The 25,216-nt window shown below is 36.7% G+C and overlaps 1 protein-coding gene across 2 annotated transcripts in view; it reads right to left on the bottom strand.

Annotated features, from left to right (window-relative positions):
- The window catches only part of ATXN1 (ataxin 1), a 224,421-nt gene that overhangs the window by 47,498 nt on the left and 151,707 nt on the right, over positions 1 to 25,216 (bottom strand). For both annotated transcript variants that reach the window (XM_083360664.1, XM_083360665.1), the window contains exon 6: positions 23,590 to 23,686. The gene's annotated coding sequence lies outside the window, so the exon portion shown is untranslated. The remainder of the gene's footprint in view (positions 1 to 23,589; positions 23,687 to 25,216) is intronic.

The raw sequence follows: 25,216 nt of genomic DNA, 5'->3' as shown, positions 1-25,216 counted from the left end.
TACTATTCAATAAGGGATGTTCCCCTTACAATTCTCTGAAAATTGATCTCTGGTTTTTCATTTTTTATCATGAAATGCATTCAATCATTCTAGCTAAGAAACAAACTTACATAGGAATCATTGCTTGGCCATAAACACTGGGTAAAAATGGGTCTTTGCTGCTAGTTTATGATCTGAGGCAAAGGATCCAAGAACTGTAGTTAAGGACACGTGGAATAGTTTAAAACAAAGCATGTTTGTCAAAAATTCTGCTTCAAGTATGGAACAAAATGTAATTTGTGTTCTACACTTTTCCAATTGATGGAACTGTGAGGTGCTCTGGTCTCTGAAGTTTCCTAGTTGTTGCTATTGGCTTAGGGTAGGTGATATGATAAAGAGAAGTGTAATGCTGGAATAAAGTATAGGTAATTCTCGACTTAGGACCACAATTGAGCTCAAAAGTTCTGTTGATAAGTGAGACATTTGTTAAGTGAATTTTGCCCCATTTTATGCACTTTCTTGCCACAATTGTTAAGCGAATCGCTGCAGTTGTTAAGTTAGTAACATGGTTGGTTAAGCGAATCTGGCTTTTCCTTTGACTTTGCTTGTCAAAAGATTGCAAAAGGTGATCATATAACACTGGGACACCTGCATCCGTCATAAATATCCATCAGTTGCCAATTTTGATCACATAACCGTGGGATATTGCAATGGTTATAAGTGTGAAAACAAGTCACTTTTTTCAATGCTGTTGTATCTTTGAATGGTCACTAAATGAAGTGTTACAACTTGAGGACTGCCTGTAGTATGCATTTAAAAAGCAAATGGGTCAGTGAGGTTTATTTCTATTCCAGAGAAAGAGGACCATAACTGTGGGAGGAACTATATTTTAACTGAATGCTAGGTATTTTTACACACAACAAAGTGCAGCCAAGTATCAAAGTGCTTTAGGTCTTGAAGACTTACGTTTTGCTGCCTGAAACCCTAGGACAGGGGTAGGCAACCTTGGCTCTTTTATGACTAGTGGACTTCAACTTCCATGAGTCATAAAAGAGCCAATGTTGCCTACCCCTGCCCTAGGACAACAGAGGGAAGGGCGGGATATAAATGGAATTAAAATAAAATAAATAAATAAATAAGCATCTTTTGATATTGGGGAAGCTTAAGCACTTGCTTAGACAACCCCCAAGTGTTCTTCCTACTTCTGACAGCAGTAAGCCATGGACTGGTAGCTAGGTACCAGCTTTTAAGCAGAGGAAGATGCCAATAGTGATTTAAACAACTGTTCAAAGACAGATGATGGTGCTGAATGATCAGGACCAAGGTCATTCCAAGGTTGTTACAAGTGCTCATATGAAAATTATTGTAAAGTTACTGGTTATTTTCACCGCAGAAAGATACTACATCAGCATCAAGCCAAGCTCAACTTACACCGACAGTTTATTCTTTAGTATGTCCTCTAAGATGGAACCAAATCTATCTATTGTTCAAATGATTCTTTGCAAAGCAATAGCTTTGTGCGATATGGCAAGGCATTCACATAAGAAAAGGACATAGGTTCAGAGCCGAGATGCCCGGTAGATATTGCACTTCCAAGAAGAATAATAGCCAGAGTCCTGGCTCTGACATGGAATTCTCCTCAGGGCTAGCATGGCAGCCTCTTCTGGGGTCACTACCAAGGCAAATAAAGATCCAGTCTGCTAGTTTGATCACGATTTAGATTAGATTGACACAATTATCTAAAGCCCAAATGGTACCACTGTAATTTATGCAATGGACAAATGCTTTCATAGCCCAAACAAGAGTTTAACCAAACATAATTTAGTATAAAGTGCATTCCTTTTCCCTTTATAGCATAGCTTTTCAGACATAAAACGGTACTATTTAATATTATTTTTAGAACAGTCTAGATTTACTGAAACAAGTTTCTAGAGACCATTGTAGTTGGGTAGCCAATAAATTTATATAAATATAAAACAAGTATCTGTAAACCATATTTAATGATTCTGGTTTGTTTAAAAAACCTATAAATAAAATTAACCACAATAACCAATTGACAGTAAAACAGATCCCTGTAATATCCTTATACGAGGGCAATTCATTTGGTTATCAATGACAGACACTCCCAGATACAGAACTTTTATTAGACACATTAGAAAACTATTAACATTACATTACTTTTTGATATAATCGCCATTCAAATTGAAGCACTTCTCGTTAACGTCTTACAAGGTTTGAAATTCCTTAGTAGTAGTTGCTCGGCACCAAATCTGGGCTATGGCGGTGTGTGTGTGTGTGTGATCAAAAACATCCCAATGGAACTGCTTCAAAAATTCTTTGGTGTGTCTAGCGGTGTGTGAGCGAGCATTATCGTGAACCAACACCACACCAGAAGTCAGCATGCCCTGGCTGATCTGTGTTTTTGTAATGTTTCACATTATACTTCTGAACTGATGGTCGAACTATACTCCATGAACTTCACTAGCAATACTCCTTTGACATCTTCACATTTGGCAGGATTTTCTATGGCACCACTTATTGTTGGTTCACAATAATGCTCGCCGCACACCATAGACACACACAGCAGTTCCACTGAGATGTTTTTGATCACCCCCCCTTATTGTCCAAATTTGGCACCAAGCGACTACTACTAAGGAATTTCACCCCTTGTAAGACATTATGACAAGTGCTTTAATTTGAATGGCAATTATTTCAAAAAGTAATATAATGTTGTAGTTTTCTAATGTGTATAATAAAGGTTCTGTATCTGTGAGTGTCTGTCATTGATAACCAAAAGGATGTTTATTTCTGAATTGCCCTCGTAGTTACACTGAAAGCAGGAAGCCATGAATCCAAGGTTCACCTACACAAGTTAGAGAACTATGCAAAATTCTTCAAATTTGGAATATTCCCAAATATTTCATATTCAGAACAGTTCCAGAATGATTCAAGCAGAAATCTCATTTTGAGTTCAAAGCAACAATTCTGGGCATGACACATTTTGAATTTGAAATGTTTTTAGTATTTAAGCCATTATGTCTGAACAAATTCAGTGGATCATACAGTGTGTGATGCTATTGACCAGTTTTGAATCTTTCAATATAGCTACTATATTGGCTCTTATTACACGATAAAGGTAAAGGTTCCCCCACACATGTGTGCTAGTCATTTCCAACTCTAGGGGCTGGTGCTCATCTCCGTTTCAAAGCCGAATAGCCACCGCTTGTCCAAGGAAGTCTCCGTGGTCATGTGGCCGGCATGACTAGACGCCAAAGGCGCACGGAGCGCTGTTACCTTACCACCGTAGTGGTCCCTATTTTTCTACTTGCATTTTTACGTGCTTTCAAACTGCTAGGTTGGCAGAAGCTGGGACAAGTAACAGGCGCTCACTCTGTTACGCGGTACTCGGGATTCGACCCACCAAACTCCCGACCTAATGATCGACAAGCTCAGAGTCCTAACTCACTGAGCCACCACGTCCCTCTTATTTTTAATCCCATTTATATCCCGCCCTTCTCCGAAGACTCAGGGCGGCTTACAATCTGAAGCACAATGTGCTTAGCAATACACTAATTACACAATACATATATAAATATATGTTATTTTATTTTGATAACTTGCTGCTTTAGTTAAAAAACAAACAGAAAAATATCTACCCAAAACAATTTGGTTGCCAGTTACAGATTGCTAACTACAGTGACAATCTGCATGTCTGTGTATGTGTATAAGGAGGAAGCGCCAAGAAAATTTATAAACAAACATTTTTAACCAACCATTCTTTTGTCAGAGTGAAGGAAAGAGTCTGTTCTTTTAGCATAAAATTTCAAGAAGAGTAGAAGCTTTTTGAAATAGATAAACCATGATTATGAAGAAAAATACTTTTACCATACATATGTGTAAGCCTCAATGTTTGAATTCTGTTCTAAAAGGTCAGTTATATGAGACTAGAAATTACTGAAAATATTTAAGTTGTAAACATAGTTATCTTATTCACACATGCAGGACTGCAACTTCAAAGGATAAATAAGTTACATATCAGAAAAAATGGAAAGAAAATAGGACAGGATTGATAGAGATTAAGTATAATAAAAACTACACTTACAAACACTTACGAAGTTTACATAAACTTCAAATATACAAAAGAGTCAACCATAGCTAGTTCACATCCTAGTGGTGCACCTGGATAACATGACAGCATGAACTAAACAAACTAGCAACTGCTAGCAGCCAGATTACTCTGTAGCTCTTCCTGGCTTTCAAAATACATGGCAATGAAAATGAAATAACACAGAACTTTTTAACATTTATATTTTATTGGGTTCTACTAATCTAGTTGAAATGTTAATATATACTGCTAGTCCGTGTATGATGTGCCATACACTAACTAAATAAATAATAAACAGCTCAAGACAAGGGATTCTTAATAAACGATACTACTACTACTACTACTACTACTACTACTACTACTAATAATAATAATAATAATAATAATAATAATAATAATAATAATAATAATAATAAGTTGGAAGGGACCTTGGAGGTCATCTAGTCTAACCCTCTGCTCAGGCAGGAAACCCTATACCATTTCAGGCAAATGGCTGTCCAGTCTCTTCTTAAAAACCTCCAGTGTTGGAGCATTCACCACTTCTGGAGGCAGGTTGTTCCACTGGTTAATTATTCTAACTGTCAGGAAGTTTCTCCTTAGTTCTAGGTTGCTTCTCTCCTTGACTAGTTTCCATCCGTTGCTTCTTGTCCTGCTTTCAGGTGCTTTGGAGAATAGCTTGACTCCCTCTTCTTTGTGGTAGCCCCTGAGATATTGGAACACTGCTATCATGTCATCTGCAAATTTGATGAGTTCCCCATCTATCCCCTCATCCAAATCGTTGATGAAGATGTTGAAGAGCACTGGGCCCAGAACAGAGCCCTGGGGCACCCCACTACACACTTCCTTCCATGTAGATGCAGTTCCATTGAGGACCACACGCTGAGTACGGCTTGTCAGCCAGCTACGAATCCATCTGGTGGTGATGCTATCTAACCCACATTTTTCTATCTTATCAAGTAGTAGGTTGTGATCTACTTTATCAAATGCCTTACTGAAGTCCAAGTAAATTATATCTACAGCATTCCTCTGGTCCACTAATTTTGTCACTTGGTCAAAGAATGTAATAAGGTTTGTCTGGCATGATCTGTTTTTGACAAACCCATGTTGACTTTTAGTGATGACTTTGTTTGCATCAAGGTGTTCGCTGATTTGTTGTTTGATTATCTTTTCCAGAATCTTCCCAGGTATTGAGGTCAGGCTGATAGGTCTGTTGTTTCCTGTATCTATTTTTTCCCCTTTTTTGAAGATGGGAACTACAACAGCTCTCTTCCAGTCCTCTGGTAGTTCCCCAGTGCTCCAGGATCTTTGAAAAATATAGTTCAGTGGTTCTGAGATCACATCTTCCAGTTCCTTGAGAACTTTGGGGTGTAATCCATCTGGTCCTGGTGATTTGAACTCGTCTAGGCTGGACAGGTGTTCACTTACCATTTTTTTGCCTATCTTAACTTGCGTTTCTATTCTGTTTTTTATGGCACCGGTTTTGGTAGGTTGGACTGTTTTTTCCCTTTGTGTAAAGACAGATGCAAAAAACGAGTTAAATAGTTCTGCTTTCTCCCTACTGCTTGTCACCTTCTTGCCACTTTCCCCCACTAATGGACCACTCATTTCCTTAACTTTTTTCTTGTTTTTTTATATGTTGAAAGAAGCATTTTTTGTTATTTTTTACTTTGGTCGCAAGCCTTAGTTCATTTTGAGCCTTAGCTTTCCTCACTTCATCTTTGCAGGCACGGGCTATTTGCTGATATTCTGACTTAGTTATGTTCCCCTCTTTCCAATTCTTATACTTGTCCTTTTTATCTTTCAATTTATCAGAGAGTTCTTTATGCAGCCATGCTGGTTTCTTTTGAGAGCTGTTATTTTTCTTCTTTGTTGGTATTGTACTAGACTGGGCCATTATTATCTCACTTTTCAAAATTTCCCAAGCTTCTTGTTTTCCCCTTTAGGATTCTCATCCATGGAATTCTTCCCATGGTCTCTCTAAGTTTATTGAAATTAGCTCTTTTAAAGTCGAAAACTCTAGTTTGGCTGTGTTCTATTGCTTGTGCTTCCAGAATGTTGAATTCTGTTTGAAAATAGCCATTTTTTCACAATTTTGAAGGGAGACCCTAAGTATGCAACCGCTCATTAAGACTTAATTGGTCTAATTTGAACACAGGGCTGGCCCTGGTTTGTTTAACCTTGTTCATTTAACAATGTTCTGAGTTTACCCTATTTGCTAAACCATAAAATACTATTTATACATTTTGCCTGATGTATAGGCCCAGCTATTAAGCTGGACTGTACTTTTTTTTTTTACTTGAACCAGTTACCTCTTCCAATAGGAAGGCAGATTCTACCTAAATGTTAAAGAGGAAATAAATTTCCTGAGTAATTCAGCAGTGAAACCAATTGCCAGTGGATGTCCATTCACTGATGAGTTAAAACAGAGGCTGGATAGTCATCGATCAGGATCGTTTTAATTAAGATTTCTGCACTGAGGAGGAGGGTATAAGATTTATATCCTCCCCCTCAGTGCAATAATCCTAATTAAAATGATCCTGATAGTTTATAATTCTACCTAAAACTATTGATATTATAGCACTTGTAGCAAATCAAAATGAGCTTATTTCTTCTGTATTTTTTACCCCTTTTCTACAGACAGAACAAAGCAGAAGGAACTTGTGGGTCTCAAATTGAAGCCTCAAAACCTATAGAGCAAATTGCACCAGGCAGGACAAAGAAGTTTCAATACTTTTCAGTGCCAATGGAGGATGCAATCAATATATGTTTGCAGTAAGATAGCAGTTCAAGCTTCAATGTAATATTTGGGAAAGAAAAAGAGATAGGAAAATCTCTAGACCGCCAAAATATTCACAAATAATCAGAAATATAATAGGGAAAACTTGGAAGGAGTATAAAATTAAAGTGAATTGTATTTAAAATTAACAGAACTATTTTCAGCATTTTTGATGTCTCATGAAGCCAGCAGATGTTATCTTTAAACAGACGCAATTCTTCCATTTCTATATACTACACAGATACTACAATTTCACCTATGTGTTATTTCTAGTAATGACTCATAACCCCCTACACAATTCTAAAAACATATTTAGAATAGCATCACTTCACAAAATATTTTTTTAAAAAAGAGCTGACTAATTATTAACAGCAAACCCACTCATCTCCTTCTTAAACCTGAAGCAATCTGCAAACTTGTATTTAACTGCTAAAAAAAGGTTTTGTATAATCCAATCAATGGTAAATACTAGCTGACTATTTTACATTCTTGTTGAACAAGAAAACTATTGTCTAACTTCAATTGAAAGAAGAAAAATTTCTAAGTACAAAAAAATATGTCTTTTCTAAACAACCTTCTAAAATAAGGGCATTGCCTCATGCCAATGGGTTGTCTAATTATAAATTACTATTAAATTGGCTTGCCTAGTAAATAACTAGTGTGGGTAATTTTAATAGGGCAGGATGCTTAATAATTCACCTAGATATCTAATTAAATTAAGGACATGGCTTTTCCTCAAGAGGAAAAGGCAGGCTTTTCTGTTTTGGTGACAATGACATATTTACCTTTGAAACAGTTACAATAACAGAATGTGTTATGTATACTAACAATTTTAATTACATTTGTTTCAACATTTAATAAAAAAACTGATAAACTTTATTCAAGGATCAGAAAGTATAGAAATGACGCTTGCCCTCTGGTCACTAACTGATGCCGTTCTCTGACCATTCATTTTTTACTAGTGCTGTAGTGGAACAATTAATAGCTGTCCCCCACTTTCTAAGTTTGGTGATGGAACCATGAAACCTATGTAAAATGATATTTCCTTTTTTCTTTTTTTTGTTTTAGTTCAGGTAACGTAAAGAAGCAAAAGAATGCCCTAATCAGAGGTTGCATTACATTACATTACATTTGATTAATGTTTTGTGCAGACCATGTTTATCACTGAAATCAAAGAAAGGGTTGAGAGATGGTAAGAGATTTTTATGCTGGCTTCATTTTCCACTTGGCTTACACTTTAGGAAAGAGAGGGTACTGAGCTGTTACCCAGGATACATTATCACTGAGCATGCATAAAGAAATTAAATCAGACACGACAGACATCAGAAACCATAAAATTTAAGTAGCTACACAAATTCCAAAACTAATATTTTCTGATATTCTAGTTCAAACTTGTTGCCTATTCTTTAGAATGGCTCATTCAACAGGATGGCATTATAAAACTGGGCATCATCACCCTATTAATGATACCTCTTTCTATGTTGAATCTGAGTAACCCTTCCTAATTTCCACACACCTGTTAAAGTGAGTAAAGGAAGTACATTTTCAATCAAGTGAGAGAGTGAATATGCAGTTTTACTCACTCACATCAATAATTGAGTCAAAGTTGCTGGCTTAATATCTTGGCTAACATTAAAACATGGTCTGTTGAGCATTTTAATTTCATTATTTTTTTTAAAAAAGCAACCAAATATCCCTCTCAAAATAACTTCTGAGAAAGACCTGTTTCAATTCAGATTCAAACAGTGAACATATGTAAATAGTATTCATCTATGAAAAGGTAAACCAGGTATTTTAATAAAGGTTTAAAGCACTTAAGTTTCAGGTTCAATTATAATATGGTCAATGTTATATTTTGTTCAAGAAAACGTATATCTTGAGGAGTCCTTGCTGCTCTCTGAGTTTGGTTGTTTTCTTGCAGGCATTTTATTACCCAAACTAGGTAACAATATCAGCGCTAATAAGGAGTGCTGTTTGCTGTCAGTTTATATCTGGTGACTTGCCTTTCACTGTTAGTAGAGTGGGGGGCGGTCTTAGAGATTCATTGATTGGACTGTTTGTTGTTGGCTTCTTTGGCAATTTCTTATTGGGATATTGTTTATTTGATTGCTGGTCTGATATTAACCTTGGAGTTAATCTATGCTGATCTGGGTGCTGATTGCTGGTGGAGAGGTGCTTATGTCTTTTTGTTCCTTTTCTGGGCTGGGTGATAGCTTTTTTTGCATAGTCTATAGATGTTGTTAATATCTATGTGTCTATTGATGGCTGATTTATCAGACTGCCGGGCTTCTATAAATTATCTGGCGTTTTTGGACTTGGCTTCATCTAGGATAGTCACATTTTCCCAATTGAAACTGTGGTTAAAAAGGAACAACAGCAAACAGCCCAATTAAAGAATCTCTAAGACCAACTCCACCAACCACTGACAGGCAAGCTACTAGAATATAAACTGACAGCAAACAGCACTCCTTACTAGCACTAATAATGTTATCTAGTTTGGGCAATGAAATGTCTGCAAGGAAAATAGATGCAAAGGATGAAATGAGAAAGCTATTCCTATCATAAGCCAAACACCAAGGGAATTGCAGTGCTTTAGTCTGATCCATATATGCAGAACCTATATATAAGGCTGGCTGTCACATTATAATTCTCTCTCCTCTGTTCATTGAATTAATTTGTAGTATTATTTGACATATAGCTGCAGTCATGCAAAACGACCACATGATGTCTCTGCAAAGTAACTAGGCTTTCATGCAAGGCACAGAGACTCCTTAACCAACAAGGACAAAGAATTTATTCTATGATATTTTAGCTGTATTGTTTCCTCAAAATGTTATTGAAACACCCTAACATCAATTATTTGGTATTAGTAGACTAGATTGGGGGCAAAGAAGTGCTGTAAGCAGTCTTTTATACTCTTCCTAGGTTTTATGAATATATATAAATATATAAAAATATATTTATAAATGCAGCACATCGGTTTACAGATTTGTGGTGCCATTCATCTAGATTAAATATAATCAAATTCTGAACACTGCTATAAGAGCCTTGGTGGAGCAGTGGGCTAATGCCTCCTTAAGTAACACCAGCTGCCTGCAATTAGTGCAGGTTCGCATCCCACCAGGCTCAAGGTTGACTCAGCCTTCCATCCTTCCGAGGTAGGTAAAATGAGGACCCAGATTGTTGGGGGCAATTAAGCTGACTTTGTAATAATGCCGCTTGGGGGGGGGAAGCCCTAATAAGCAGGCATATACATAGAATGAAGGCTATTGCTAAGCACATTGGTTTGTGCTTAAATTGTAAGCCGCCCTGAGTCTTCGGAGAAGGGCGGGATATAAATGGGATTAAAACAAATAAAATAAAACATGTTCAGTTAAACTCAATCCCTAGTGATGATCATAATGTCCTATCAGCATGTTGGGTCCATCTAGTATCTTAGACTATAATAGCCAGGATATTAAAAGTAAAATATATTTATGAATTTTGAGGGCTGAATTTACAATAGGTGCAAACCCATTGTAAGGAGGTGGGGGGTTATTATTCTATTATTTTCATTTTTCATTATTCTTATTTCTTTTATATTGTGTTTTTATGTCCTGAAGCTGCCACCTTGAGTTGCCCTGTGCAAGTAGGCAGCAATATAAATTTTCTACATAACCAAAATAAATGATTAAACTCACTCCCAAAGACATATTTGTGTGCAGGCCCAGATCATTTTACTGCAATCTGCCATTAGATACTATATAGCCCTTCATGGGATAGGTCCAGGCCATCTGAGAAACTGGCTCACCCCAATGGAACTAGCCTGCCCCATCCATGCTGGCAGAAGGGACATGCCCTGGACACTGTCAGTCAAGGAATTTCAGGTGGCAGGGCCCAGTAGAGCCTTACTGCCATGGCTCCTGCTCTCTGGGACACTGTGCCTCCAGAGTGAGATCTGCACCCACACTTTTGGCCTTTTGAAAGAGCTTGAAAACCTGGCTGTGCATGTTGTCATGTACAGCCATAGCATTTTATTAGTGGCTGATGGATAAAAACCCACATCCTCCCCATTCACTTAACAAATGTCTCACTTTGCTCCTTTCCTTTCCATCTTGGTCAATTTTATTTTAACTACGGTAAATTTTAAATTGAAGATCTTTTAATGTTTATTTTAATGCTTATTGTCTTAATATTTTAGTTTGCATTTTAACTGAACGATTGTAAGCTGCCTGAGTCACCTGTGGTGAAATGGGCGCCATATAAGTTAACAAACAAACAAAGGCGCACATCAGCAAAATGACAAATAAGCAAGGGAGCATCCTGTGCCAGCTCTGACTTTATCCACTGCTGCAGCCAGAATGCATTTTCTAGAAGAGAACAATAATGGAATATAACTCTTTGATTGAAATAAAAGACTGTTCCCTGGTGTAAATATTCAGTTAAAAATATCTAGAGAATGGTTCCTCTGACAAGGAATCTTCAGCTTCTTTGTTCCAACTTTTACCATATCTTTATCTTCTGTAACATGTGTGTGGCCTAGTGCGTATGTGCATGCGCAAATGGGGCCACTAGCACCGTGTGGGTGTGCTCGCTGCTCCCTTTGCCTACAGGCCAGCATGAAAAGGTTGGTGACCTTTGATCTAAGGGACTCTAAAAAGAGTAGTAGGGAATAGCCTTCATGCAAAATGAAGACTTGTAACAGAGGAGCCATTTTAGTGAATGTGTGAGGACTTAATGGCAACCATTTTAATAAAATATCACAATATGTTTTCAAAATTACAATATATCTGCTTACCACCATGCTACACTGTTTTCTGTCTTAAATGCGTCCAGGACATGGGGGAAAACAACTGCCTAGAAAGTTAAGTCAATTTACTTGAACTTGTTTGTCCTTCTATCACCAAATACAAAATGATCTTCAGCATAATTTGAATTCTCTTTCTTAACCAATAAGCATCCCATCCACATTCTCTAATATTATATTTTGTTCTAAATGAATGCTACTGCTATTTAACAATGCAATGTTTATAAATGAAAATAGAAAAAATATTTCCAATTTTTATCTGACATCTCTCAATTTGCTAACTGCAGTATTAAAAACATTAGCTCTCTCTCTTGTTAACTCTACTTCTGCAGTATTGCCAATCAGTCGTCATTCTAGATTTTTAAATCATTCTAATCTTGCTATCCAGAATTCCTAGCTATAGGGCAGCTATAGATTTTCTGCAGTTTTTTGGTAAAGGTTTCACTTGGTCAGCAAATTAATTTCTATTTAAAAAAATCTATATTTTTATTTTTCTGGATTAAACAAGAACACCAGATGTGTCCTTCAATATGTGTTAGGCATCAAATGGATTATTATAAATATTAAAGTTATCTGTATGCTTTCTGTAAAACAATGAAAAGGAACTAAATAAAAAATATATAAAAAACAATAAAAGGAAAAGACATGGTAACTAGTATTTTCAGTGCCCAGGATTGGTATTCTTGCCCAAATTTAATTTGAATAATTTTCATCCTGCACTTACAAATATATTAATTATATAAGAACAAAACTTATTCAAATAGCATCCTCCAAATAGCTAAATCAAAACACACCTCATACAGTGTCCCCAATCAACAGGACATAAACAATTCAAGGAATTGAAAAGGTCTTGAACTTTAGCACGACAGGCCTTTAGGGTACTGCCAACATGCGTTTTCTTTTGACATGTCCCCAAAGTGAGCGCTTAAAAACCAATCATTATTGCAACAAATTACAAGTATCCTCCAATCAAGGGCAAATTTTACATATTTTTATAATCACTACTTAGAAAGACAGATAGTTATGTGATTAACAGGCCTCCAATATTTCTAAGGCTGAGGTCCAGTCTAAAAATACTAATAAGCAAGTTACTAATACTAGCAAGTTTAGAAGAGGGCTGAACAATGATAAACTGAGAACAAGATGGCTATTTGATTGTTTTGATTTATATAGCTTCCCGCATCACACAAACGATTCTGGGTGGCTTATAGGATTAAAACACACAAACCTACCTCACATGATATCCCCTTCTCCCATGCTCAGCGATAACCGCCACCCACCATCAGTGAACTCAACATTGTAATAACAATTAAAATAATAACAATAATAAAGAGTGCACTATACCACACCAATTGCAACAGTCAAAAGAGGTCTGCAAATGACAGCAGTCATTTCCATGCTGCTTCTTGCAGTTGGTATCAAAATCAGTGATAAAGAAACAACAACTGGATGCAGTATTCCAGGTGTGGCCTTACCAAAGCATTGTAAAGTGGTATTAGTACTTCACTTGATCTTGATTCTATCCCTCTGTTAATGCAGCCTAGCACTGTGTTGGCTTTTTTGGCAGCTGCAGCACACTGCTGGCTCATATTGAAGTGATTGTCTACTAGGACTCCGAGATCCCTCTCAGAGTTACTACTATTGAGCAAGGTACCACCTATACTATACCTGTGCATTTGATTTTTCCTGCCTAAATGTAGAACCTTACTTTTTTCACCATTGAATTTCATTTTGTTAGATAGTGCCCAGTGTTCGAGTCTGTCCAGATCCTCCTGTATCTTAAGCCTATCTTCTGGAGTATTGGCTATTCCTGCCAGCTTGGTGTCATCTGCAAATTTGATGAGTTCCCCATCTATCCCCTCATCCAAATCGTTGATGAAGATGTTGAAGAGCACTGGGCCCAGAACAGAGCCCTGGGGCACCCCACTACACACTTCCTTCCATGTAGATGGAGTTCCATTGAAGACCACACGCTGAGTACGGCTTGTCAGCCAGCTACGAATCCATCTGGTGGTGATGCTATCTAACCCACATTTTTCTATCTTATCAAGTAGTAGGTTGTGATCTACTTTATCAAATGCCTTACTGAAGTCCAAGTAAATTATATCTACAGCATTCCTCTGGTCCCCTAATTTTATCACTTGGTCAAAGAATGTAATAAGATTTGTCTGGCATGATCTGTTTTTGACAAACCCATGTTGACTTTTAGTGATGACTTTGTTTGCATCAAGGTGTTCGCTGATTTGTTGTTTGATTATCTTTTCCAGAATCTTCCCAGGTATTAATGATAGAACATTATAGAACAATATAGCTATTTATCTGTGTCCTTGTCTGATATCTATCAGCAATTCTTCAATCAGTCATTCTACAGAGAAAAACAGATTGTCACAATATTCCCATCAATTTTATAACACATCCTTAGTTTTGATCTAGTCAGTAGTGCCCCTAAAACACCTGAGAAATGACTTATTGCTGAGAGTTACAAACAGAAGAAATTCAGCTGTTAATTTTTCACTAAAAAGCTTCTCCTGTGTAAGTGCATTTACACAAATGGGTCACCAAGAAAGTGGATTTAGATTCTAGAAAACTGGACAAAGCAACAGCTACTCTCAAGAGATAATTATTTTAGCTAGCCATTTTATTTGGAATTCTATGTACCTAGTTATTCCTTGTTTTCTATTTCACTTTTTAAAATTCAACTCATTGTCATATTTAAGAATTCTAGATTTATTATTTATTATTGTCTCATTTCTTTCTCATTAAAACTTTCCTCATGTTCAAGACTGCAAGATTACAGAGCTACCTCTTTGGTTCAGAAGTAGCAAAAGGATTTTTATATTCTATAAATTTGTCTTTGGGGAGGAAAATCCAAGGTTACTTTCCTCTGTTCCCTAGATCGGGGCTGGAGAAGTCCTGGGAGGAAGGATAAGAATTCCCAGCTAGACAGAGGTTTTCTTTGACTTTGCTAATATAGTCCACTATAATTTTAAAATTATTTTTTTGTATTTATTTACAAAGCCCAAGTAGAAAAAAGTTGTAAAACATATGCTTTTCACTATTATTTTCTTTTTGAACTACTGTTCACAGGTTAGGTACATTTTGGAAAAAGTTTAGATGTATAGCATCTTAACATACGTTATCTATACCAGGGCTTTTCAACCAGTGGTACGGGTACCACCTGTGGTACATTGGCAACTGGCAGGTGGTATGTGACCATCCTAGAAAAATGGTAGCGGGGGAGGGGAATGAGCTGAACCGGTGGCAACACCGCACAAGCCAGAGCAAGAAACAGCTGGAGCTGCAGGGCTGTCAGGGCTCAGCGGAAGTGCCAGGATCAGTGCCACTTTCCAACTGATCGGTGCTTCTTCGGGGCTGTCAGGGCTCAGCGGAAGCGCCAGGATCAGTGCCGGACTCCAGCTGGAGCTCAGCGCTGATCCTGGCGCTTCTGCTGAGCACAGAAGACATGCCGATCAGCTGGAATGTTGCAGCATCTACAGGGTCTTGTGATTTACATTCAGATGCTAGGCAACTGATTCATATTTATGATGGTCACAGTGTCCCAGGGTCATGTGAAGTGACCAAAACCTGTTGCAACCACCCAGAGGAGGGGGGGATAAAAACCCCACCCCACCCCCACTGCCAATCCTCAACAGAAATGCACAGAACAATGAGGACAGGAGGAAGAGCGCCGCTGGGCGGGCAGGCAGATGTCTTGCTTAGCTGTGGCTTGGGGAACACTTTTTTTCAGTGCCATTGTAACTTTGAACAGTCACTAAACGAACTGTTGTAAGTCAAGGACTGCCTGTACTTTATCACTTTTTTCCTTTTTTGGGGGGGGTGTCATTAAGTTTTTGAAACCTTGCAAGGCGACTGGTGGTACTCGGATATTGCCATATCCTAAAAGTTGTACATTGGGTGAAAAGGTTGAAAAGCCCTGATCTACACATGCACACAATAGAAAAATATGAAAATTAAAACACAGACATCTGGGAATCCAAAATAACAAGCGCACTGAAAGATTACTAGGAATAGATGGTAAAATTCATTTTCTTTTCCATAAAGTGATTAGATATAATATTCAAACGATGCTATTTAGCTATTTTATTAATCTGGTTGGAAATTCTGTGAAATGAAACACTTTACAAGAGAAATGGACATCGGCACTTATTTCAAACTTTAAATATGTTAACAAGAAAAAAAATGAGATTAAAATTAAAATCACTTTCAATATGACTCCATCCTGAACAAATCCCTCTGAATATTCATTGCACTCATTCTGGGTTATCAAATTTAACTTTTGCTTTCAGTATAAGCTACAATTTTCAAGACAAAGAGCCTGCTTAAAATATACTGCAATCTTTCAACCAGCAGTATTATCATAAACAACATTGTTTTTGTTCTCTTGCCAACCCCAAGTTATAACCCTAAAAAATATGAAAATTATGCTAAGACAATTAATATTGAATGAAAGAGCTAATGAGACAATGGAATGCAATCTAAAAATAGATTTCTTGGTAGTTGTTGTAATAACATCTTCATAATTTCCAGAAGTCAGGAAGAAAATCAAGCAGCTTTGGTATATCCATTGAAAGGCTAATTCTTCTGTGCTAGAAGAGTAACAAGGGAGGTAGCTTAAAATCCGAAGGAAAAAAAGTGAATGTTTCTTTATTGATACTTCAAGCAAAACCTCAGCTTAGATAAAGTGAAAATACCACCAGTTGAATAAAAATATTATGAATGGAAAGAAGATTGAGCTATGATGAAAACCAGTAAGATTACTAGCTTTAGGTGGCCAAAGCTTTTTGAGATTTTGAACTACCACTTAGCTCAAAGGTGGGTATTTCCTACAGAAGGTCTATGGTTGTAATTTCTGTACATCTATGTCAGAGAAAGTAAACTTCCTTCATATCCTATGTAATAGAAGACTGAAATAATGGAGATGACATACAAGAAATGAGAACCAGGGATCATTTTGATTTGACTGGAAGTCACCCAAGATAAGAGAATACAGGAAGTCCATAAAATTACAGAGTTTTGAGTTATATTTTGATGTGGTGAAAGTAGCAAATTGAAAACAGATAAATTATTGACACCAAGCTATACAGGGTAGTCCTAGACTTAACGGTTCATTTAGTGACAGATCAAAGTTACAACAGTGCTGAAAAAAGTAACTTACGACCATTTTATATATTTACAACCCTTGCAGCATCCCCTTGGTCACATGATCAAACTTCAGATGCTTGGCAACTGGTTCATATTTATAACAGTTGTGGTGTCCCAGGGTCACGTGATCAGCTTTTGCAAACTTATGATAGGCAAAATCAATGGGGAATCCAGATTCACTTAACAACCATGTTACTAACTTTAAAAATGCAACGATTCACTTAACAATTGTGTCAAAGAAAAGTCGTAAAATGGGCAAAACTCACTTAACAAATGTTTCACTTAGTAACATACATTTTGGCCTCAACTGTGGCCAAATCTTTATTAGATTGCTGGTAATTTTTTTATTTTTTTTATTTTTAATCCCATTTATATCCCGCCCTTCTCCGAAGACTCAGGGCGGCTTACAATTTAAAGCACAAATCAATGTGCTTAGCAATAGCCTTCATTCTATGTATATGCCTGCTTATTAGGGCTTTCCCCCCCCCCCAAGCGGCATTATTACAAAGACAGCTTATTGCCCCCAACAATCTGGGTCCTCATTTTACCTACCTCGGAAGGATGGAAGGCTGAGTCAACCTTGAGCCTGGTGGGACTCGAACCTGCACTAATTGCAGGCAGCTGGTGTTACTTAAGGAGGCATTAGTCCACTGCTCCACCAATTTAATACACCAATGTTCACAAAATAAAGTGAACTATTATAAATGAGTCAGGAATACAATTTTGATCCAGGGGATTTTGTGAGTAGAAGATAGCTGACTAGACTGAGCCTCACTGAAATTAGAGATTTACTGGAAATAGAGGAGGAAGTGCTGCAGGTGAACCATCCTCTCTGCTACCCACTAGCAGCCTTGTCTTAGCTGCTGGATTCCATTGCTGCTGGTAAAAGAGTCCCCAAGATTGTTAGTCCTCGGTGATTTCAATCTACCACCTTGTTACATTGACTGTGGGGCAGGTTAAGAGTTCCACAGCAGTCACAGAGCTCTCTCACTTTGATCTTGCAGAGTTGGTGTACTCCGGCTTCCTTCAATAAAACGACTTCTACTATCAGGAACCTGGAAGCATACCTTCTCCGTAGTAATGCTTACCCTTTGGAATCAGATTCACCCTGATGGTCACCACTATGCTATTATTCAGAAGAGTGGTGAAACCCTACCTTTCAACCCAGGTCTTTGGTGAGGGGGACCTTCACTGTTATGCCTGCCATCTTTTACCTTTTATTGATTTTATTGTAATGTCTTTATTTTATTGTTGTGAACCGCCCAGAATTGTTAGTAGTTGGGCAGCCTACAAGTTTCTAAATCATTACCATTTCTATTTATATGTGAAATGGAGCTTTAAGAATTTGTCCTAGACATCTGAAGAACAATGGCATATTTGTATCACCTACCCATTTTATTTTTATTAGCTAAGTAACTATCCAAGCGCAATCAATGTAGCCATTTATGTCTTCTGTGTTTTCTTTCTAGCCTCTGTGGTAGGGGTCTTCAAACTTGGCCCTTTTATGACTTGTAGACTTCAACTCTCAGAATTCCCCAGCCAGCTTGAAGTCCACAAGTCATAAAAGGGCCAAGTTTGAAGACCCCTGCTCTGTGGCATAGACCACTCTGAAATATTATTGGTATCTATAACTCTAACTACAGTATCTAATATAATAAGAAATAAGACTTTATTCTGATGAAATAAAGACACCTCTAATACCATGAAGTGTTCATAGGATACCGTAGACTTCCTACTCAAACTTAAGGATACAGCAGATATTTTAATAACAGAAGCACACCTGGAATAGTCATAAGGAAACATACTATTTTCAACAGATTTTTTTTTCATAAAGATTGGATGGAATGTGACTACTTTCCTCTCATGCATCAATAATAAAAGGTAAAGGTTCCCCCGCACATGCGTGCTAGTCGTTTCCGACTCTAGGGGCCGGTGCTCATCTCCGTTTCATAGCCGAAGAGCCAGCGCTTGTCCGAGGACGTCTCCGTGGTCATGTGGCCAGCATGACTCGACACCAAAGGCGCACGGAACGCTGTTACCTTCCCACCGTAGTGGTCCCTATTTTTCTACTTGCATTTTTACGTGCTTTCGAACTGCTAGGTGGGCAGAAGCTGGGACGAGTAACAGGCGCTCACTCTGCTACGCGGCACTCGGGATTCGACCCGCCAAACTGCCGACCTTCCGATCGACAAGTTCAGCGTCCTAACCCACTGAGCCACCGCGTCCCTATTGCATCAATAATAGTAACCTATTTTTGGATAAGTGCCAACTATAGCAAATTGAAAAATGGGACTGTTTGGCTGGCATTAAGTGCTACTTAGTTCAAGACTATCTTGTAATAGTTATTCCTACTTCACTTATTGTTAAGTTTCACAAAAATGTAAAATCCATTATCACCCATTTTTCTTTCCAACTGAGTATCTTGCAGATTGAAATCTACAATTTTTGTAGATGGAACATCCCCCAAACCAATATTGTTCAGTAGTACTGAGCACAGACTACAGCGAAAGAATAGTTTCTGATAGTCACAATGCAACTTTCACTATTCAAATCAATTGTGAAATCATAATCGAAGACTAAATCAAACATCTCCATTTTCTTTTAATAAATTGTAATACTAAAATATTCCTGCAGCTGGGGTAAAAGAGAAGTGCAGTTAAAGATTAATCATATTGGAAAAGCTAATCTATAATCATAATTCTCTATTTGGATTTTAATGCAAAGTCTTCACAAAAAAAGGTTGAATACATTACAGCCTTGGGTGATCCCCCTTTTTTAACAGAATTTCTCTTGATTCAAAAGTAAAAAAGAAAGCAAAATGAGGAACTCCATAATTATCCAGTTTCAAAACTAAGATTTATCACTTGATTATAATTATATCTATTTAGGATATAATCTACTTCCACGGGGCTTATGGCCAAAAGACAATTTTCTAGAAACAGAATGTATTATTTTTTAAAGCAATGAGAAACTCAACATACAATTTTTTAAAAGGGGGTGCTACATTTTCGATGCAATGAACAATTATTAGTTGAACCACATATTCCTTCCTGCTAGTAACAACTGCATCTTACTTCAGAGGTAAAATATGTTCTTATTCTCATTCACATTCCAAATATATATAAATGAATATCAACCCTTTTGTTCTTAGATGGTTTGGGAATAAAGAACAAAAATAAAGCAAGTTGCAATCTTGCATTTTTTCCCTCACTGATTTAGTTTGCCTCATATCTATTTCAAAAGAATGAAAGCTCAGCAACTCTAATATTCCTTGCTGTGTTAGGTTACCAAAGAACCTCAAAATAGCTCTCAGAGTGGCTGTTATGAAAATATCAGAAGACAGTGGTTCTGCAACAGAAGCACAAAATAGAAACCAATTAATAAAACATGCTAATACCGGTAATTCATTGATGCTAAATAGTTATTATTTTGACAAAGATCTTGTAGTCCTTTGAACCCTACTATACAGGTTGCCTTCTGCATTATGCCAATTTACAGTAAATGAAAGCAACAGCTGTCTTCTATGCTTCTTAATCAAGAATGCCTGAGAATAAGTCATTGTCTTTTCTAAACACATGTTGACCCCATCCTTAAGTATATGAGGTGGTACACAGAAGTGTGTTGCTTATAAAAGAGAGGCAAAAGGTTCTTTCACAGCCTACAATTCTGGGGAAGCAAACGATTTTGGAGTTTTAAATTGTCAGAAAACTTTCCATTTATTCTGTCAAGGAAAAGAGCTGACAATTCTCAAACAACTGTACAGTCCTAAGTCAGAACTGCTCCCCACATTTCAAATTGCCTGTAAAATGTAAACTAATAAATTGTTTAACATTCTTGCATAAAGACTTTTGCCATACTCTCAGGATTCTGTTGTTGCCATGCAGTTCTGATGAAATAATTAACAGGAACACTCTAAGCCTAGGGCAGGGGTAGGCAACCTCGGCTCTTTTATGACTCATGGACTTCAACTCCCAGAATTCCTGAGCCAGCCATGCTGGCTCAGGAATTCTGGGAGTTGAAGTCCATGAGTCATAAAAGAGCCGAGGTTGCCTACCCCTGCCCTAGGGGAAAGGGCGTGTTACGAAGTCTGCCAGCTAGTGCAAGCAGCAGCATGACACAAGCTTCATAGGTCGTTAGTCAATGTCTGGACCTGCCAATCATTATGGATTTATATCAATTTATATCAATGGTATATATTTATATTAATATTTACATCAATTTATATTTATATCAATTTATATTGATTTATATCAATCAATGTAGAATTCTGGGAATTCTACATTGCAAGATATGGGGTTTTATTGACCATCTTTTAAACTACAATTCACAGAGTTCCCTATTGTAACAGTGAGACTTTCTTTTGAGGTCCTCTGTTCTGGAGCTAAGTCACACCTACAACTGAACAATGGCTGGAAATATAGGTACCTTTGCTGTCACAGATACCCCTCCGTTACAAAGTAGTTCCTCCCTTCCACATCCCACCTCTAGATAAGACTAGCTGATGGGAAGCCAAACAAAATTTGGGAGAATCAATAGCTTAGCCATGTTGAGGCAGATGTTAGAATATTCTAAGATTTAAACAAAACTTAATTTATTAAAGCAGCCAAACCAAGGCAAGGTTAAACACATATACACACGCACGCACACACATACACAAAACACAGTTAAAAGGAGATAAAAAACAACCCCCCAAACCCCAATGCCATTCCTGCTAGAGTGAAATAATTCAATTTCCAACCTTGCCCAAGGTACCCCCCCGCCCGACTCTCCCACACCAATCCAGATTTTTAACAACTCTCTTCAAAACCCCCCAAAACTATTCCCATCTCAAAACCTGACAGAAACCACTTCTTTTCCTTTATTGGCTTTTGGGGATCAGGTGACACCCAACCAGCACATAAGGCTGGTTTATTACAAAAAGGGCTAGCAGGTGCTCACTATACCTGTCAGCAGGGGATTATGGTTAAACCGTTTTAATTCCATAATGTAAACAATGCAACAAGAACCAAGGGAGCCAGAAAGGAAGTACTCAGAAGAATGCCAGACATTCTCAAACAATTACTAAATTCTAGGACTATTAAATTGCATTAGTTATGGATATAGTTTCATAGTGTATATACAAACTATTCTGAAATGAACTTTGCAATATTTAAAAAAATATCACAGCAATAAAGCTGCTTATCAAATGGAGATACTTTATCCCTTTTTGTGAAGTTACTGAGAAAACCTCTTCATTTACTTTTCGAAATTTAATTGAAATTTTTCCCCCTCAATTCTCTTAGATTTCATGATATAGTAGCCTAAAATCGAATACTGATTACAAGTGGTCTTCATTATTTGCTGTTCCAGCCTGTCAACCACACATTTAAAAAAAATTGGATAATTATACCTTGAAAAGAAGTGCAGTACACATCTGGAAATGTTGCTCTGCCATGACATACAGGCAGAACATAACAATAACTACTTTTCATGGATAATCAGGAATCCTTTAAAAAAACATGGTTACGTAAAACCATATGGCACTGTGGATAACAAGTTCTTTATGCATATTACAGAAGATTTAACTATATAACAAGGAGCTAAATGCAATCTTTTCAATATGGGGGTTTGGATATGGAAACTTGAATACATGTTCAGCCAGGAAAGTTCCTAAGTAATTATCTAAGTATAGATAATCTAATCTATATTACCTAGTTGTTACCAAAGTAAAATAAAATTGCAATCTCCTATACAATGGGTGCATACATATTTTTCCTTCTTAAGGGTTAATACTTGCATATATCAAGTTTATGCTGAGTTGCATATATTTTTCTAAACTGAATTATATTCCTAATTACCAATGGGTAATTGCTGAATGACCTTTGGTTGTCTTTTCAAAATCTTCCAGTTCTAACAGATTAATAAGCTAGAGTGTATATATAATGGTAAAGCCACATATACCGAGAACTGTTAGCAAAACGCTGTCCTAAAGCAAAGCCCATCATCACCCTTTGCCATTTAAATATTACCAAAAACAATCTTAGGGTTACCTGTGCAGCCCAATCCTAAGAATATTTATTTAAGTGCTTCCTATTAAAAAGGAAGATTATATAAAATAGTGGCCAATCTGATCCTATATAAATTTTACAAAGAAATACAATAAGTTAATTCATTATCAAATTTGGCTATTTGAGAATGGTCACCTATTATAATTCTAAACTGAAGTTACTTCCAAGTTGCGTTGAATTTAGGTCCAAAATAAATATGTGAGTCTAGAATTACTGGTACCTATGAATGCCCTCTTCTGAATAATGTCATAGAATTAAATCATATTGAGGAAATAAATGTTCATTTTGACAGCTAAGACAAGCACAAATATTTATAATACATACTTTGCCACACCTTCCTTTGAAGGCTTTATTGTTGAAATATACTGGTAATATTCTTCAACTAACATAATGTATGTTTGGATGAAATTTCAAGTATTATTTCTCTTCTGTTTAACAGAACTGTCCAAAAGATTGTTCTGTGAATATTTAAAACATATAACTTTAACTATTCTCTTGGTTACACATATACAAAGAAAAATACCTTTCATAAGGAACCATCATGACATTAGAAGCAAACTGATACATTAGATGTCTAGACAATGTCCTCTGCATATTGCCAAATCATTGAAGATTATTATCATGGGTAAATAACAGAAATGTAGCATCTGCCCTCCTTCTGATTCAGATGACCTAATGTCAAATATAGTTACAAAGGTGGTGTTCAAAAACCATTATTGTATAGCTTACTCACCCCATTCACTGCTGTCTTCTGGATATCCCAGATTATGCTTCCACTTGCAGAATTTGCAGATGTTACTGAATAGCCAACAGGTCCATCAATCGTGCTTCTGTCAAGTAAAAAATTAAAAAGTAGTGAGAAATAAGGCAAGGAAAAATATCATTATGTTATATAATTATATATAATGGTAATAGAGACAGAGAGAGGGAGCTGTGGTGGCGAAATGGTTAGAATGCAGTATTGCAGGCTAATTCTGATGAGAAGCTATTGCCGAGAGTTCAGCAGTTCGATTCTCACCAGCTCAAGGTTGATTCAACCTTCCATCTTTTTGAGGTCGTTAAAATGAGGACCCAGATTGTTGGGGGCAATATGTTCACTTTGTAAATACTTAGAGAGGGCTGTAAAGCATTGTGAAGTGGTATATAAGTCTAAGTCCTAATAGCAAAGTTTCAACAAATTTCTAAAAATCAACAGATTTTGAATAACTGGAGCTGAAGACTCACTTCAAAGCACTCTTAAAATCCTTGTTTCAAAAGATACAAACTAAACTGCATTAATTTACAATTTCTAATCCCCGTTTTTTGTTTTCTACTTTTAAACATGTCGTAAAAACACTCATGTGTATATAAATGTGTGTGTAGAACAATCATACAGTAAAGAAATCTACAAGAATAGGCTTTATATTTTCTCTATGTATTCCTTTAATATATATGGATTAAAAGGTCTACCCACGTACAAAACTATGCACAGTCAGAATTGTTTGGAGGCCAGGTAACATTGTACAATTTTCATCCCTATTTCATCTATACACTATACAATTTTACTGTGATGTGAACATTTCTATTTGTATGTAATTCATACTTGCCATTTAAACACACAAATACAAACTATAATCTGCAACATTATTTAAGAAGCATTCAATATAGTGTGCTCACCAATTCCTACCTTGAATTTCTAATCAGGAACATTCTGTATGGCTTGGTTTTTTACATGATCTGTTAATTTTTAATAGACCAATATTTTGCTTTCTACTTATAAGAAATATAAAAGGCTCAATAATTTTTGCTGGTGAATATATCAAAACCTTCCAAAAGTTAAAGTAGAAATTAACCCTCAAATCATGTCAAATTATTTTCCTCTCAAGTATCTTAAATACAGAGATATAAGCACACTAGAAAGCTTAAAGCAAAAAGTTCTACATTTACAGTTTTTTTAAACAAGAGCTGTGAGTTCATAGCTAACTAAATGTACTATAGAAGCAATCTGCATTTACAATGAATAATAGGTCTATTACTTTCTACGTAGTCAAAAATTATGAACCTAAAAGCCCATATTGCATCTTTTCACCACTAGTTAAATTAGCCTAGTACATCTATTCTGAACAGATTTAGAAAACAGAATGGAAACACTTAAAGCATGAGTTGTTAAGATATTTATTGATCTGAGAGAGGAAAAAGAATACCAGGCCCAGATAAGAGCCTCAAGGAAAATACTTTACAACCTGAATGCTGCAATATCAGGATTATATCTGGCACAGCACAACTCGCTGTCTAATTACATTTCTAGTTGGCTTGACGTGAAAAAGTATTCGGTAAGAAGTAAGACAGAAAAAAGAGCACATTCCTTTGATCAAGGACCG

Source organism: Vipera ursinii (genome assembly GCF_947247035.1).
Source record: "Vipera ursinii genome assembly, chromosome: 3".
NCBI lineage: Eukaryota > Metazoa > Chordata > Lepidosauria > Squamata > Viperidae > Vipera > Vipera ursinii.
This window is presented reverse-complemented; position numbering and strand designations above follow the sequence as displayed.